The sequence below is a fragment of the Triticum aestivum genome, chromosome 5B (genome assembly GCF_018294505.1).
Source record: "Triticum aestivum cultivar Chinese Spring chromosome 5B, IWGSC CS RefSeq v2.1, whole genome shotgun sequence".
Taxonomy (NCBI): domain Eukaryota; kingdom Viridiplantae; phylum Streptophyta; class Magnoliopsida; order Poales; family Poaceae; genus Triticum; species Triticum aestivum.
This window is the reverse complement of record NC_057807.1, coordinates 274,352,004-274,368,428: the sequence shown is the minus strand read 5'-3', so window position 1 is coordinate 274,368,428 and position 16,425 is coordinate 274,352,004.

The following is a 16,425-nucleotide window of genomic DNA, read 5'->3' as shown; positions in this document are numbered from 1 at the left end:
TATTTCCTCGCACGTGACAATGCTCTAATAATGATGATCATCACACTTCTATTTATTTACAACTCAAGAATTACAACTCGATACATGGAACAAAATATGACTCTATATGAATGCCTCTGGCAGTACCGGGATGTGCAATGATTCAATTGTGACATGTATGAAAGAATTATGAACGGTGGCTTTGCCACAAATACAATGTCACCTACATGATCATGCAAAGCAATATGACAATAATGAAGCGTGTCATAATAAACGGAACGGTGGAAAGTTGCATGGCAATATATCTCAGAATGGCTATGGAAATTCCATAATAGGTATGGTGGATGTTTTGAGGAAGGTAAATGGTGGGTGTATGGTACCGACGAAAGTTGCGCGGCACAAGAGAGGCTAGCAATGGTGGAAGGGTGAGAGTGCGTATAATCCATGGACTCAACATTAGTCATAAAGAACTCACATACTTATTGCAAAAATCTACAAGACATCAAAACCAAGCACTACATGCATGCTCCTAGGGGAAGGGTTGATAGGAGTTAACCATAGCGCGATCTCGACCTCCACACATAAGGAGGACAATCAAAGATATACCTCATGCTTCAAATTTGTTACACAACGGTTACCATACGTGCATGTTACGGGACTCCCAAACCTCAACACAAGTATTTATCAAATTCACAATTACACCACTAGCATGACTCTAATATCACCATCTTCATATCTCAAAACAATCATAAAGAATCAAACTTCTCATAGTATTCAACGCACTTTTTATGAAAGTTTTTATTATATCCATCTTGGATGCCCATCATATTAGGACTAGTTTTATAACCCAAGCAAATTACCATGCTATTCTAAAAGACTCTCAAAATAATATAAGTGAAGCATGAGAGTTCAACAATTTCTATAAAATAAAGCCACCGCCGTGCTCTAAAAAGATATAAGTGAAGCACTAGAGCAATATTGTTTAGCTCAAAAGATATAAGTGAAGCACATAGAGTATTCTAATAAATCACGATTCATGTGTGTCTCTCCCAAAAGGTGTGTACAGCAAGGATGATTGTGGTAAACTAAAAAGCAAAGACTCAAATCATACAAGATGCTCCAAGCAAAACACATATCATGTGGTGAATAAAAATATAGCCTCAAGTAAAGTTACCGATAGACGAAAACGAAAGAGGGGATGCCTTCCGGGGCATCCCCAAGATTAGGCTTTTAGTTTCCTTGAATTTTACCTTGGGGTGCCTTGGGCATCCCCAAGCTTAGGCTCTTGCCACTCCTTATTCCATAGTCCATCAAATCCTTACCCAAAACTTGAAAACTTCACAACACAAAACTCAATAGAAAATCTCATGAGCTCCGTTAGTATAAGAAAATAAATCACCACTTTAAGGTACTGTTTTGAACTAATTCTTTATTTATATTGGTTTAATATCTACTGTATTCCAACTTATCCATGGTTCATACCCCCCGATACTACTCATAGATTCATCAAAATAAGCAAGCAACATGCGAAAAATAGAATCTTTCAAAAACAGAATAGTCTGTAGTAATCTATAACTCTTGAATACTTCTGTAACTCCAAAAATTCTGAAATAAATCGGTGGACGTGACAAATTTGTATATTAATCTTCTGCCAAAAGAATCAACTCAAAATCACTCTTTTATAAAAAATGACAGCTATTCTCGTGAGCGCAGAGCTTCTAATTTTTGCAACAAGATCGCATTAACTTTCACCCAAGTCTTCCCAAAGGTTCTACTTGGCACAAACACTAATGAAAACTTAAAACCGCATATAACCATAGGCTATATGAATTATTTGTTACTAAACAGGAGCAAAAAGTAAAGAACAAAAATAAATTGGGTTGCCTCCCAACAAGCGCTGTCGTTTAACGCCCTTAGCTAGGCATTGATAATTCGATGATGCTCACATGAAAGACAAGAATTGAAGCGCAAAGAGAGCATCATGAAACACGTGACAAACACATCTAGGTCTGACATACTTCCTATGCATATGCATCTTATAGGCAAACAAATTATCATAGCAAGCAAAAACTAGCATATGCAAGGAAGCGGAAAGAAACAATAGCAATCTCAACATAACAAGAGGTAATTTAGTAACATGAAAATTTCTACAACCATATTTTCCTCTGTCATAATAATTACATGTGGGATCATAAGCAAATTCAACAAAATAGCTATCACATAAAATATTTTCAACATTATCCACATGCATGCGAAGTTGACACTCTTCCAAAATAGTGGGATTAACATTAACTAAAGTCCTGACCCCTCCAAACCCACTTTTATCAAAAATTTCATAAGATTGAACATTCTCCAAATATGTGGGATCTAAAGTTGACACTCTTCCAAACCCACTTTCAATATTATTGCAAAACACTGTTATCAATATCATATTCATCATGGGGCTTAAATAAATATTCAAGATCATAAAAAAATCACCCCAATCATGATCATTGCAACAAATAGTAGACATAGAAAAACTAGCATCCCCAATCTTAGGGTTTTGCATATCATTAACACAATTGACATCAACAGAATTTATAGTAAAATCATCACAATCATGCTTTTCATCGAAGGAACTATCAAGTATGGGTGGAATAACAACAATCTCATGTTTAACATAAGGAACTATAGCAAATTCGTCTTCATAACTATAGGCATCATGGCCAAAAGAATAGCAAGCATCATGTTCATCAAGGGACATTTCAATCAAATCATCGGAATCATAATTATCTATATATTCATGCATATAATTATTTTCTTCCAAAGCAATGGTCATTATTTCAATAAATTCTTTGACGTAGACATTATGAGCATAGTTTTCGTAGCAATATTTAAGTATGTCAAAATTTTCAGATTCGTAGAGAGTAATATCATACTTTTCAATCAAAGAAGCAACTTCATAAGCACCGTTAAAAGCAACAAATTCTTCAATTTGTTCGATATCATAGTAACTATAAACACCCTTTGAAAGGATCGAGATGGACCTAGAGGGGGGTGAATAGGTACAATTACAAATTTTAATTGTTACTTAGCAATTTTAGGCAATAATGCGGAATATGAAGTTGAGCCTAACAATTGCAAGAGTGAAGCTATGAGCTAAGCAAGGTAAACAAGTAACACAAGTAGGAAAGTAAGCAAGCTCAATATGATATAAGTAAAGACTAAGAGACAAGTAACCACAACTCCGAGAGACAAGGATGTATGCTGACGTTCACTTCCTTGGAGGGAAGCTACGTCACTGTTAGAAAGGTGGGTGTTACCACGAAGGCACAACAATGCCACAAAGGCTCACCCTATTCTCCCTTTGATACAACACCACGAAGGCGTTTCTCAATCACTAGTGGTAGACCTTGGGGTGGTCTCCATACCCTCACAAACTTTCCGGGGGGTAATCAATGATTCCTCTCCGAAAGACTCCTACCGCCTAGGAGTCTCCAACCTTCAAGAGTAACAAGAACGATGGGGAAAAGCTGAAGACTTGCTCAAATCATGAATTCCTTTGGTGCAAACAAGGGGAAGGAGTGGATCTATCACTTGGGTGGACAACTTTTCTCAAATGCTCTCAAATCCCTTAGGGATCTAAGATTTGGTGTTGGAGTGTGTGTGTGAGATAGAGAGAGTGAAATGTGTTCTAGGGTTTGCTCAAAGTGAATGGTCAACCCTTTCCCGTGGGGGAAGAGGGCTATATATAGTGTGTGAGTAAAAGTGACCGTTGTAGTGCAAATGACAGGGTAGGCCGGACATCTGGGGCAGAGGCCGGACATCTGGGTTAGTGTAGCACTACAAGCGTAAAGTAGACAAAAGAGGATGAAGCAGAGGGGCCAGACATCCGGGGCAAAGCCCGGACATCCGGCAGCACAGGAAGGCCCGGACATCCGGGGCAAGGTCTGGACATCCGCGTGGCTGGGAGTCCCGGACATCCGGGGTTAAGCCCGAACATCCGGCAAATGCAGTGCAAACCTACTGGAGTTTGGATTGCTGGGAGCTGGACATCCGGGGAAAAGTCTGGACATCCGGTGTGGCTGGAACTCCTAGACATCCGGGGTGCATCCTGGACATCCGGCGAAGACGTGCACACCTACTAGTGTCTTGATAGCAGTGAGCCGGACATCCGGCGAGTGGGTCGGATATCAGGCGTGCGGCCCGGACGTCCGGCCAGCAGCCTTGACATCCGGCATGGGAGCAAAACAGAACATATGCACCAAATATTTTTGTGTGACCCTAAGATTTTGAAGCTAGGAATTATTGTGGCTTGAGAAAGTCTTTCACTAACCCTACCGATCCCCTCTTAATAGTACAGGATCCTATACTCAAGAAATCAAATGATGCAATCTTTTTGATACTTCTTGCTTGAGTATACTTTGGGTAACATCAACTTCATATGTTCACGATCCTCACACATTTTGATGAACCGGAGACTAACACCTGAGATTTACTTGACAAACATAGTTAGTCCCCTACATGTATATTTTCATCAACATCAAAACATGATGTAAGGGCAAGATTGCACTTCCAATTTCCCCCTTTTTGTTTGTTGAAGACAATCATACATGTAGTATCATAGATGCAATAAATAAATCTTGCATTGTAAATCATGAGAGCATCATACATTATATGTTCATATTTGCTTTAGCTCCCCCTCATTGAGTGCATGGGATTATTATGTTAGGATGTACAACATAAACTCTCATGGTAGCATATGTAGCTCAAAAAAATAAGAAAGTATGACATGCACATATGAGACAACAACAACCCATACCCATAAAGTTAACAACATAGTCTCAAATGATTAAGCACCATATGTAGCATGCATAAGAGTTTGAATAATAGTGCACACACATGATCAACATATAGCATGATCCTAACCCAAACTAAGATACTACTTCTCCCCCTTTGGCAGCAACATGCAAAAAGGGGTGAAGAACCATAAGAATACAATAGAAATCACTCCTGCGGATGTCATCATTATCATCAAAGAACTCAGCAAACTCTTCACGAGACGGGAATCTGAAGGTGGAAGAGGATGGAGCCACCAGAATAGGATCATCATCACTCACGGGACTCCCACGATTACGAAGGCGCTGCTTGAGCTGGTTCTTGGAGATGATGAGGCGCTTCTGAACATCATGGTTTTGCTGACAGTTGAAAGTGATCGCCTTCATAATAGCAGACTAAGCCTTGCTCAAGAACATGGCAAGATGTCCACGAGGTGCGGTCGAGAAGGAAGGCACGGAGGAGCCTGTGGGCTGAGATGCACCAACAGACTTCCTAGACTGCCGAGGAGCAACAGATGGTGTAGGAGCAGACATGCGCATATGAGGAGGTGGTTTCCGAATAGCATGCACCTCTGTCTTTGCAACCTCAAACGGAGCAGTGTGATCAATCGGCGCCTGAATGAACGGAGCATGAGGAAATTGGCGTGTCTGAAGAAAGCTGGAAAGACGGATCTCATGCCAAATGTAATGAGATGTGTCAAGAGGCTCGATAGGCTTCTCTTGCATACGAAACATCAAGTCAATGCAGTAGTTGCGAGCCCTTGAGCGATCTCCCTTCTTTGGATAGAGAGTGTGAAGCACACACTGATAGAGAATGTAGTAAGGAGACTTGAAGATGGATACCTCATTAGGTGGATACGCACGTTCCTCTGCCATGAGCTGAGTGATAGGCTTAACAAGAGGCATGCAATCATTAATCCCCTTGGGCGTATGTAGTGGATCCAGATTGTGGATTTTGTGTCCAACACCGAAGAGGCGAAAAATCTGAACAAACGCTCATAGGTGATGCTCAGCACGGTATCATCGGTCATCCAGGTGGGAGTGTTGTCAGGGCCAAAGAAGCAAGTGGCATAGAACTGAAGGATGGTAGCTTCATTCCAATCACACCTGAAGGTCATTGCTGGACCGAGAGTCATATCATCAATGATCTTTACTGGGTTGTCAGGGAACATGGCAGGATTATCCCGCAAGAACTTAAGATCCAGGCACTTGTGAACAGCAAGTCCACGACCGCGGGCGAAGCTAGAGTAGAGGTCCTGCTGCATGCGAGTACGGAAACGAGCATCCTCAACATCATCCCTCATCTCAAATTGATTGATATCCCTTCGAAACTCAAGGTATGGACCAGCCCCCACGGTCGTGAAATCGTCAATGGGGCGATCCCCGCTGTTAGGGATCTCCATGGAGATGTGGCGACCATGGGCAACAAGCATAGCAGACCCTCGGACTTGAGGCACGGGCCTCCTCCAGGTGCCCGGCTTTGACTGACCAACGGAACTCCTAGGGGCAATGCCTTCCTCTTCCTCCCTAACATAGTCCTCATCATCCAGATCAAAGGCAGACGGACTTGGTGATGGTGCCCTACGCTTCTTCTTAGGACCGGTGGAGGTCTTCCTCTTCTTAGGTCTAGCATGTTCATCAGAGTCGGTGGAACCTTGTCGATGATTTGACTGAAATAGATACACAATAAGGGTACCAATGAGAAGGAGTCAAAAAATATGAACAAGGATAAAGCAAATTAAACAGTGAGGATGTGAACATTTTCGAACATGACCATAGGACAGGTCCAAGTGGTAGATCAAAATATTGACATGCCCATGATTAAGTTGATTTAGCCAAGTACATAGAGAGGATTTTAGGCTAGGCAAGTGACATCAAATCTCTAGAGAGATATATACACCAAGATAGCCATGAGAGATCATGAAAACCTAGAATGATTGTGCCAAAACGGAAGAGAGGCAAGAGTAGATAGCAGTCATACCCCGGGAAGGATGAAGCATGCCGCAATTCTTGGTACGAGCCATGAAGAACTCCAGCAGCCGATCCACAAGTCAACACCCGAACCGGTCCCTCCCGAGTGATTCACACCACAATCCAGAGAATGGATTGGATGGAATCGTAGATCGGGAGGAGTTGAAGACGTAGGGAGGAGATCGGGGCCCGAGGTTGGAGAAGATGGCTGAGGCAGCGCTGAAGCACAGCCCGGCGGTGGCGGTGATGTGAAAAGGATGGGGAGAGCGAGAGAGAAGGAAAGGGGAACTGCCCCCAACTCCCGAGCCCCCCATCCCGTTTTGTATGTCTACAGGGCGACAGGCTGGACGTCCGGGGTGAGGCCCGGATATCCGGCGACTAGCGTATAGGGACCAAACAAGCAGGACTCCAGGGCTCGGATGTCCGGCCGGTTGAGACGCCTGACGATTTTAGGCAGCAAAGAAGTGCCAGGGCCCGGATGTCCGACTAAGGCCCGGATGTCCGGCCATTGGACACAGATTGAGACTGAGAGAGAGGGCAGTGAAGGGCCATATAGAGTTAGATTGTGATATAGACTCTGCCAAGGAGATTTTGGTATTGTAGAGATGAAAGACAAAGTAATTTTATGGTCATGCTAAGATGTGCAACAATAACCCAACAATATTAAGTAAAGAAAGGTTCATATAAGCAATCCATGAGCAGTGATCGAGGTCACCATGTTTGAGCATATGGGACATGGGATTGCAAAGATTTCGACTTTGGATACATAGTCACGACTCCATCATTTAAAGCACCAGAGTTTGAAAAACTTGTTAACTTTGAGAGTATTTGTTCTATTTATGCATTATGTAGGGCGAGAGTACTCATGAATACAAGACATGATGAAAATGCATGAATGGGTACTAGATTTCACATAATGTTGTCAAGCTCCAAGATACCAAGTTCACGCCTAAGCTGATAAAACCTTGCTTCATCCAATGGCTTGGTGAAAATAGCTGCAAGCTGGATATCTATACCAACATGATCAATATGGATGTCACCCTTTTCCACATGATCCCTCAAGAAATGATACCTAATATCAATGTGCTTGGTGCGGGTATGATATTTGGGATTCTCAGCAATATTGATGACACTTTCATTATCACACATAAGAGGCACATGTCTATAGGTGATATCGTAATCCTTCAAAGTTTGCCTCATCCATAGTAACTCAGTTGCACAACTGGCGGTTGCAATGTATTCATCTTCGACGGTGGAGAGGGCAACACAATTTTGCTTCTTTGAGGACCAACTTACCAAGGAGCGTACAAGAAATTGACATGCACCAGAGGTGGACTTCCGTCCCACTTTGTCTCCAGCCCAATCCGCATCCGTGTACCCAATGAGATCAAACTTAGAATCCTTGGGGTACCATAGACCCAACTTTGGGGTGTGAACAAGGTATCTAAGAATATGCTTAACCGCCTTATGATGACTTTCCCTAGGTGAAGCTTGAAATCTAGCACACATGCACACACTGAACATGATGTCTGGTCTAGATGCACAAACATAAAGCAATGAACCAATCATAGAGCGGTAAATAGATGGGTCGAAAGGGATACCATTCGTGTCTTCAGTGAGTACAATTTTGGTTGGCATGGGTGTCTTACATGGACTAGCATCAGACATGCCAAACTTCTCTAGGATATCCTTGAGGTATTTTGCTTGAGACAAGAAAATTCCTTCTTGAAATTGTTGAATTTGAAATCCGAGAAAGAACTTCAAATCCGTATTGAGTGACATTTCAAAATTCGTGGTCATGGAGGCTGCAAACTTCTTGCACAGATGAATGTTAGGAGAACCAAAAATGACATCATCTACATAGATTTGGCATAAGATCAAATCACCCTTGTCCCTCTTAGTAAAAAGAGTGGGATCCATCACCCCTCTCACAAAACCATCATTGAGTAAAAACTTCTTAAGATGATCATACCAAGCACGAGGTGCTTGTTTGAGACCATACAAAGCCTTGTGAAGTTTATACACATAGTCTTTATGATCGGGATCAACGAAACCAGGTGGTTGTGATACATATACTTCTTCTTGTAGAGGACCATTCAGGAAAGCACTCTTCATATCCATTTGATGTAATGTAAAACCATTGAAAGCAGCATAAGCAAGTAAGATGTGAATAGATTCAAGACGGGCAATGGGGGCAAAGGTCTCTCCAAAGTCCAAACCTTCAAATTGTGAGTACCCTTGTGCCACTAACCTTGCCTTGTTACGGATGATTACACCATTCTCATCTTGATTGTTCTTGAAAATCCATTTTGTTCCAATGGCATTTTTCTCCGTAGTTGGCCTCTCGACTAATGACCACACTTGGTTGCGTTCAAAACTGTTCAACTCTTCTTGCATAGCAATGAGACAATAGTTGTCCATCAATGCATCTTGTACCTTGAGAGGCTCAACACTAGACACAAACGAGAAGTGAGCACAAAAGTTTGTCAAATGTTTACGAGTGACTCTACCTTCCGATATTTCGGTGATAATTTTGTCAACATCAACACGACCGACCACACGAGGCATGATGGAGGTTAAGGTTTCGCGAGGTTCAACTTCATGCCCATCATCTACGTCCTCAACATATGGATCATTAATGTGTGGTGGAAGATCTTCTTCATCTTGCATTTGTTGAGGTTCATGATCAATGATTGCACTTTCTTGTTCTTGCCCTTGATGATGATCTTGTTCTTGAAGATTGTCATGAGGAGGGACCTGACCATCTTCTTGTACTTGGACTAAGGGTCTTGGTTGAGCAATAGCATCTTGAGGAGGTATGAGTGTTGAAGTAGTTTGATCATGTGTGAGGCTTCCATCTTCTTCTTCATCATCATGAGGTTCTTGTTCCATTGGAAGAAGTTCACCAACACCCATGGTCAAAATATCTTGTGAAGAATCTTCTTCACCTACATCACTTAGATCAACTTGCTCCCCATGGGAGCCATTAAATTCATTAAACACCATGTCACAAGTTTCTACAGCACATCCATTAGATTTGTTGTAGACTCTATAGGCATGAGAGTTTGATCCATAGCCAACAAATATGCCCTCAATTGTTTTGGATTGAAATTTTCCTAACCATTCTCTTTTGTTGAGGATGAAACATTTGCACCCAAATACCGAAAGTAGTTGACATTTGGCTTGTTCCTAGTTAGGAGCTCGTATGGAGTCTTTTCCAATATAATGCGGAGGAAGAGCCGGTTTGATGCATGACATGCTCTGTTGACAGCCTCGGCCCAAAAACTATGTGGCGACTTGTATTCATCCAATATAGACCTTGCCATCTCCACAAGTGTACGGTTCTTCCTTTCGGCTACACCATTTTGCTGAGGAGTGTATGGAGCTTAATATTGATGCTAAATCCCTTCATCACTAAGAAATTCCTCCAAGGTGTAGTTCTTGAACTCAGAACCATTATCACTCCTTACTGCCAAGATGGCTTTATCAAACTTGCGTTGTGCTTGCTTGGCAAAATCAATGAAGGTGATCTTGTCTCGTCCTTGGATTTAAGGAAAAACACCCATGTATATCTTGAGTAATCATCAACAATGGCAAGCCCATACTTTTTCCCACCAAGACTGTCCCATGAAGGAGGCCCAAAAAGATCCACATGAAGGAGCTCCAAAGGCCTTGAAGTAGACACGATATTCTTGGGTGGGTGCTTTGATTGATGTTGCTTCCCGGCTATGCATGCACTACACACATGATCTTTCTCAAAAGAGACATTGGTCAGTCCAAGGATGTGATTGCCCTTTAAACAATCTTGAAGATTTCTCATGCCGACATGGGCTAGCCGGCGATGCCATAGCCACCACTTGTCGGCCTTGGCCATTAGACAAGTTGCATGGAATGTGCTCTCTTTCGAGAAATCAACCGTGTAAAGGTTGCCATCCAACACTCCAACAAAGGCCACTTCAAGAGTATCTCTCTTAAAGACTTTCACATCCGTTAGTCCAAAGAGTGTATCATAACCAAGAGAAGCCAATTGGCAAACAGAAAGCAAATGATATTTAAGAGATTGAACAAGCATGACATTTGCTAGAGACATGTCATTTGTGATAGCCACCTTGCCCAACCCGAGTACCTGTCCTTTTGAACCTCCACCAAACATAATGCTCATAAATGGTTGAATAGCTTCCATGAAATTGTAGAGAAATTTGCTATCTCTGGTCATATGATTGGTACATCCACTATCAATCAACCATTTTACTCCACGGGAGAAGGCAACTGATAAGTACATTTCATATACATCTTTTGGCACTCAAATATGCGGTTTATTGAGATATGACCATCAATTCTTGCTGTGAAAATATTTGCATGAAAATCATATAAAGGATCATTTACTAGTCTTTGGTCTATTTTGCAGAAATGTGCGTAAAGACACTATAATCTTCAAGATTCGGACGAATTGGCTATTGAGAAGAGAGAAGGGCAGGAAAGAAGTGAAGAAAGGGACCTGAGCATGAAGGAAGGAAGTAACCGGGGACCAAAACTAAAGATGGAGGGGATCTACTTGGGAAGAAAGAAGGAAAGGAGAAGGGCCAAATTAGAAAAGTGGCAGACTAGAGGAGGGGTCAAAATCCCTAATAGCAGCCCCAATCCCCTTTAGGTCCTGGCATCTCCATTCCCCTCACCCCACCTTTCCACCACCGGCCACCACTGCGGCCAGGCCGGCGCGGCGGTGCACCAACCAGTGCCACCCATCCTCGCCATCTCCATCACCCGCCGCTGCACCATCACCATCACCATCTCCAGCGCCACCCACCAGCGCCGCCACTCGCGCGACCCGCCAGACGGGCGTCTGGTCCCCCGCGCGACCAGCACCTCATCTCCCTCGCTGCTTCTTCTCCCTCCGTCCGCTGCTTGCTGCTTCTTCTTCTTGTGCCGATCTGCCGCTGCTCCTTCTTCCCTCGCACCCCCTTGCTGTTGCTTTTCTCTGAACTTCTCCTTGTTGTTTCTCCTATTCCCTGCTGCTCTTCTCAAAATCCCAAGCTGCTGCTCCTTCTCTGAATCAACTGCTGGCTGCTATTACCTCTCCCCAAAACTGTCGTTGCTCCTCTTTCTTGCTGCACCTTCTCTCAAACGCCCCTAGTGCTCCTAATCTTAACCATAAACTGTTGCTATCTCTCTTTTTCCCTCTCTATATTCTCTGAATTTCTGTAATAGGAGATGTGTAATGCCCTATAATGTTTAGATTCTATGAATGCTTGCAATCCGTGAATGGTTCAGTTTCGTACTTATAAATATTGTATCACATATTGTGTGTTCTCACTAGTTGAATTGTTCTTGCTGTGTATCTGTGGTTTATCCATCACCATATATGTGTACCTAACCCTGTGAACTTGTTCCAGTTTGTAGTTTATGTGTTTACTAAGTACTTGTGATACAAAAATTTGTGTGTGAGTTTGTGTTGTGAAACATTTATATTCAGCCATATAGCCGTGATTCATCCCACTGTTATATGTTTGATGGTTATATGTGTTCATGTCTTGTTGATTCCCTTTCATCATTGATCTTTGTCTGTGTTAGTGTTTTAATTCCTCAAGCCTAATAAAAATACCAAAAAGACAGAGTATAATCTGAATGTATCTTTGCTTATTTTGCATTCTCTTTGGCGACGACCTTCGGGAACTACCTTGTTTAGTTTAGGTTTTATTTTCTGTTTTCGTGACCAAATATTGTGTCACCTAGCTTTAGCCGAGCATAGTTGTTGTCTCCTAGTCCCTATGGAGAACACGACATCCGTAGTTTGGGCAAAATATTCCACTTCACTTTCAACCGATTAGCAACCTACACACAATTATGACTTGGTTAGAAGCACCCATTTTGCAATGGGACCTCTCAAGTTAGCACGGGTCTTAGGTACCCAAATAGCATAGAATCGGACTGCATTTCGAGGGCCAACAAATTTTGCATAAACTTTTCCATCCTTAGTCTTACGAAGTACATAGGATGGAGGCATGAACTCTTTTGGCTTGTTGAGAGTGGGCATGCCCCTTGTGGCCTTCCCACTAACAATCTTACCTTTCTCCTTGTGCCCTTCTCGTACAAATGTTTCCTTTAGAGGGGTGGTGCACTTTTTAGAGGACGACTTCTTCTTGCTTGTGCTTGGGTCAAACTCGAGCCCCTCTTTGGCAAACACCTCATTGTGTTGGCTCAACACCTCATTAAGGTTCTTTTGTCCTTGAGCACATGTCATGATACCTTTCTCGATTTGAGCTTTGAGAAAGCGATTCTCCTCAAGAATAGATGCTAGATCACTACTAGAGTTAGTAGTACAAGCATCAACATTAATAATAGGAGAAGAGTAGGCCTTGGCTAGAGTTTCAAGATAAGTAAGCTTGAGGATCTCAAAACTCTTTGTAAGAAGGGTGAGCTCTTCTTCCTTAGTCTTGAGGGACACGGATATGAGCTCACAATCCTTAGGGAGAGAAGCATGAGACTTCACAAGCTTACTTTTATCATTCATCAACTCTTCACAAGAGGCCTTCGCCTTTTTCAAGGAGACAAGATCTTTAGCATGAACATCAATGTTTGCACCAATTTTTAAGCATAGTTCATCATTTAGTGCTTCCTCATATTGGACTTTCCGCTCAAGGATTTCAAATTTTTCCTTTTCCTCGGTGACGAAGAGTTTCGAGTTCCTTAATGGTGATGGTGTGCTTACTCACCATCTCCATAAGCATACGAAACATAGTGAGCTTCTTTCCTTTGAGGGAGCACATGAACTTATTAAGTTTAGCAAGCATAGGATCATCTAGATCATCATCCTCATAACTATCCTCCGCATCAATATACTCATCACTAGGAGTAGAAGGAGTGAAAAGAGGAGGATTTGATCGTGGGGTTACCTTGACCTTGTCAGGAGAGCTTTGGTCCTCTCCATCTTCTACCACAGCCTTTGCCATTAGGCACTTGTGAGCGTTGCCCTTGTAGTCTTTCATGTAGTTGTAGGTGACCACATCACCACTCTTGTTCACTAGCCTCAAAGTGTTTTGAGAATCTTGAGCAACTCCGGCAACACCACTAACATCATCCGGATCGGATTCTTCATGAGAAACCATTGCTTTCCCATCTCTCTTCTTGAGCTTGGAATTCAAAGGATTTGGCAACTTCTTCTTGGGAAAGGTCTTGGGAAACCTTGGTTTATCTTCTCTCTTCTCATAAGGGCACTCATTGGAGAAGTGGTTGGTTTCTTCACAGTTGTAGCATTTCCTCACTTTCTTCTTCTGGAACCTTCCCATGAATTTTCCCACGCTAAACTATTTGACAAAGAGAGCAATGTCTTCATATGATGGGCTCTCATCTGAGTCAATCTCATCACCATCCTCCTCCTCATCATCTTCTTCTTCTTCACTTTGCTCTTCTTCACATACATGCTTGTCCTTCAATGCAAGATTGATCTTTGATGTTGATGTACCATGCATGGCAAGATGTTTCGTGGCATTTGCCTTTGACTCTTCAAATAGTTGGAAAGTGGATATGATGTCATCTGGAGTCATTTCCTTGAATCCATGGTGTTGTCTTATGTCCCACACCATTTGGTGATGATATGGAGCAAGAGCATGAAGCAACTTATCCACGAGGAATCGCTTAGTCAAGTTGAATCCATCTTGAGTCTTGTCACATTCACATGACTCAGTGTCGGCGGTGAGAGTCATGAGACACTCAAGTAGTTTCTTGGGAGATTCACCTTTCTCCATGCAAAAGTTTTGCAATTGACCCTTGGCAATTTCATATTCAGCAAGCCGGAGAGTGGAAGTACCGGTCTTGGTCCTCACAATGCTATCCCATAATTCCTTGACACTTGTGATATGTATATATGGTCTCCTTTGCTTGTCAGTCATACCTCTTCTTATGCACATGGTTGTTGTGTCATTGAGATTCTTGTCATAAACCTCTCTTGGAGTAAGATTCTTCGGGTCAACAGCTTGGTAGCCATACTCCAAGATCTCCAACATCTCATCATTTCCATATTGAAGATGATCCTGCATAACAACTCTCTACAAAGCAAAATCCATAGTGTCATCAAGTAAAGGAGGTTTGCCTTGAGGGTTATACTTAGGTTTCTCTATTTGAGGTCTTGCATAAAGCCAAGGAACATTGGAGTGTTCATTACTAGGAGGTTGTTGGCCAAGTGAGGGAGAGGCCGCACCACTAGAAAGTGGTGCAAGCATCGTGGTTAGTGTGGATACCCTCATTTGGACCAAGGACTCAAGAGAGACATCATGCCCCTCCTTTTGCTTAGCAAGAGCTCATTCCAGATCCTATGAAGTGAAGGACTTGGCTTCTGTGGAAGCCCCGCCCGTACTCTTCGGATCTGCAACAAGGGGAGTCCCATCAAGGTTCATCTCGCTCTAGGGCGGTTAAGCCACAAGAATAGAGCACGAGGCTCTGATACCAAATGAAAGGATCGAGATGGACCGAGAGGGGGGGAATAGGTACAATTACAAATTTTAATTGTTACTTAGCAATTTTAAGCAATAATGCGGAATATGAAGTTGAGCCTAACAATTGCAAGAGTGAAGCTATGAGCTAAGAAAGGTAAACAAGTAACACAAGTAGGAGAGTAAGCAAGCTCAATATGATATAAGTAAAGACTAAGAGACAAGTAACCACAAGTAGGGAGTTAGGGTTAGGGATAACCGCAACTCCGAGAGATGAGGATGTATGCCGATGTTCACTTCCTTGGAGGGAAGCTACGTCACCATTAGAGAGGTGGGTGTTACCACGAAGGCACATCAACGCTACGAAGGCTCACCCTATTCTCCCTTTGAGACAACACCACGACGGCATTTCTCAACCACTAGTGGTAGAACTTGGGGTGGTCTCCAAACCCTCACAAACTTTCTGGGGGGTAATCACAAAGAATGATTCCTCTCTGAAAGACTCCTACCACCTAGGAGTCTCCAACCTCCAAGAGTAACAAGAACGATGGGGAAAATCTCAAGACTTGTTCAAATCATGAATTCCTTTGGTGCAAAGAAGGGGAAGGAGTGGATCAATCACTTGGGTGGACAACTTTTCTCAAATGCTCCCAAATCCCTTAGGATCTAAGATTTGGTGAAGGAGTGTGTGTGAGAGAGTGAAATGTGTTCTAGGGTTTGCTCAAAGTGAATGGTCAGCCCTTTTCCGTGGGGGAAGAGGGCTATATATAGTGTGTGAGTAAAAGTTACCATTATAGTGCAAATCACAGGGTAGGCCGGACATCTGGGGTAGAGGCCGGACATCTGGCCTAGTGTAGCACTACAAGCGTAAAGCAGACAGCAGAGGATGAAGCAGAGGGACCGGACATCCGGGGCAAAGCCCGGACATCCGGAAGCATAGGAAGGCCCGGACATCCGGGGCAAGGTCCGAACATCCGGCGTGGCTGGGAGTCCCAGACATCCGGGGTTAAGCCTGGACATCCGGCAAATGCGTGCAAACCTGCTGGAGTCTGGATTGTTGGGAGCCAAACATCCGGGGCAAAGTCCGGACATCTGGCATGGCTGGAAGTCCCGGACATCGGGGTGCAGCCCGGACATCCGACGAAGACATGCACACCTACTGGTGTCTAGATAGTAGTGAGCCAGACATCCGACGAGTGGGCCGGATATCCGGCGTGCGGCCCGGACAT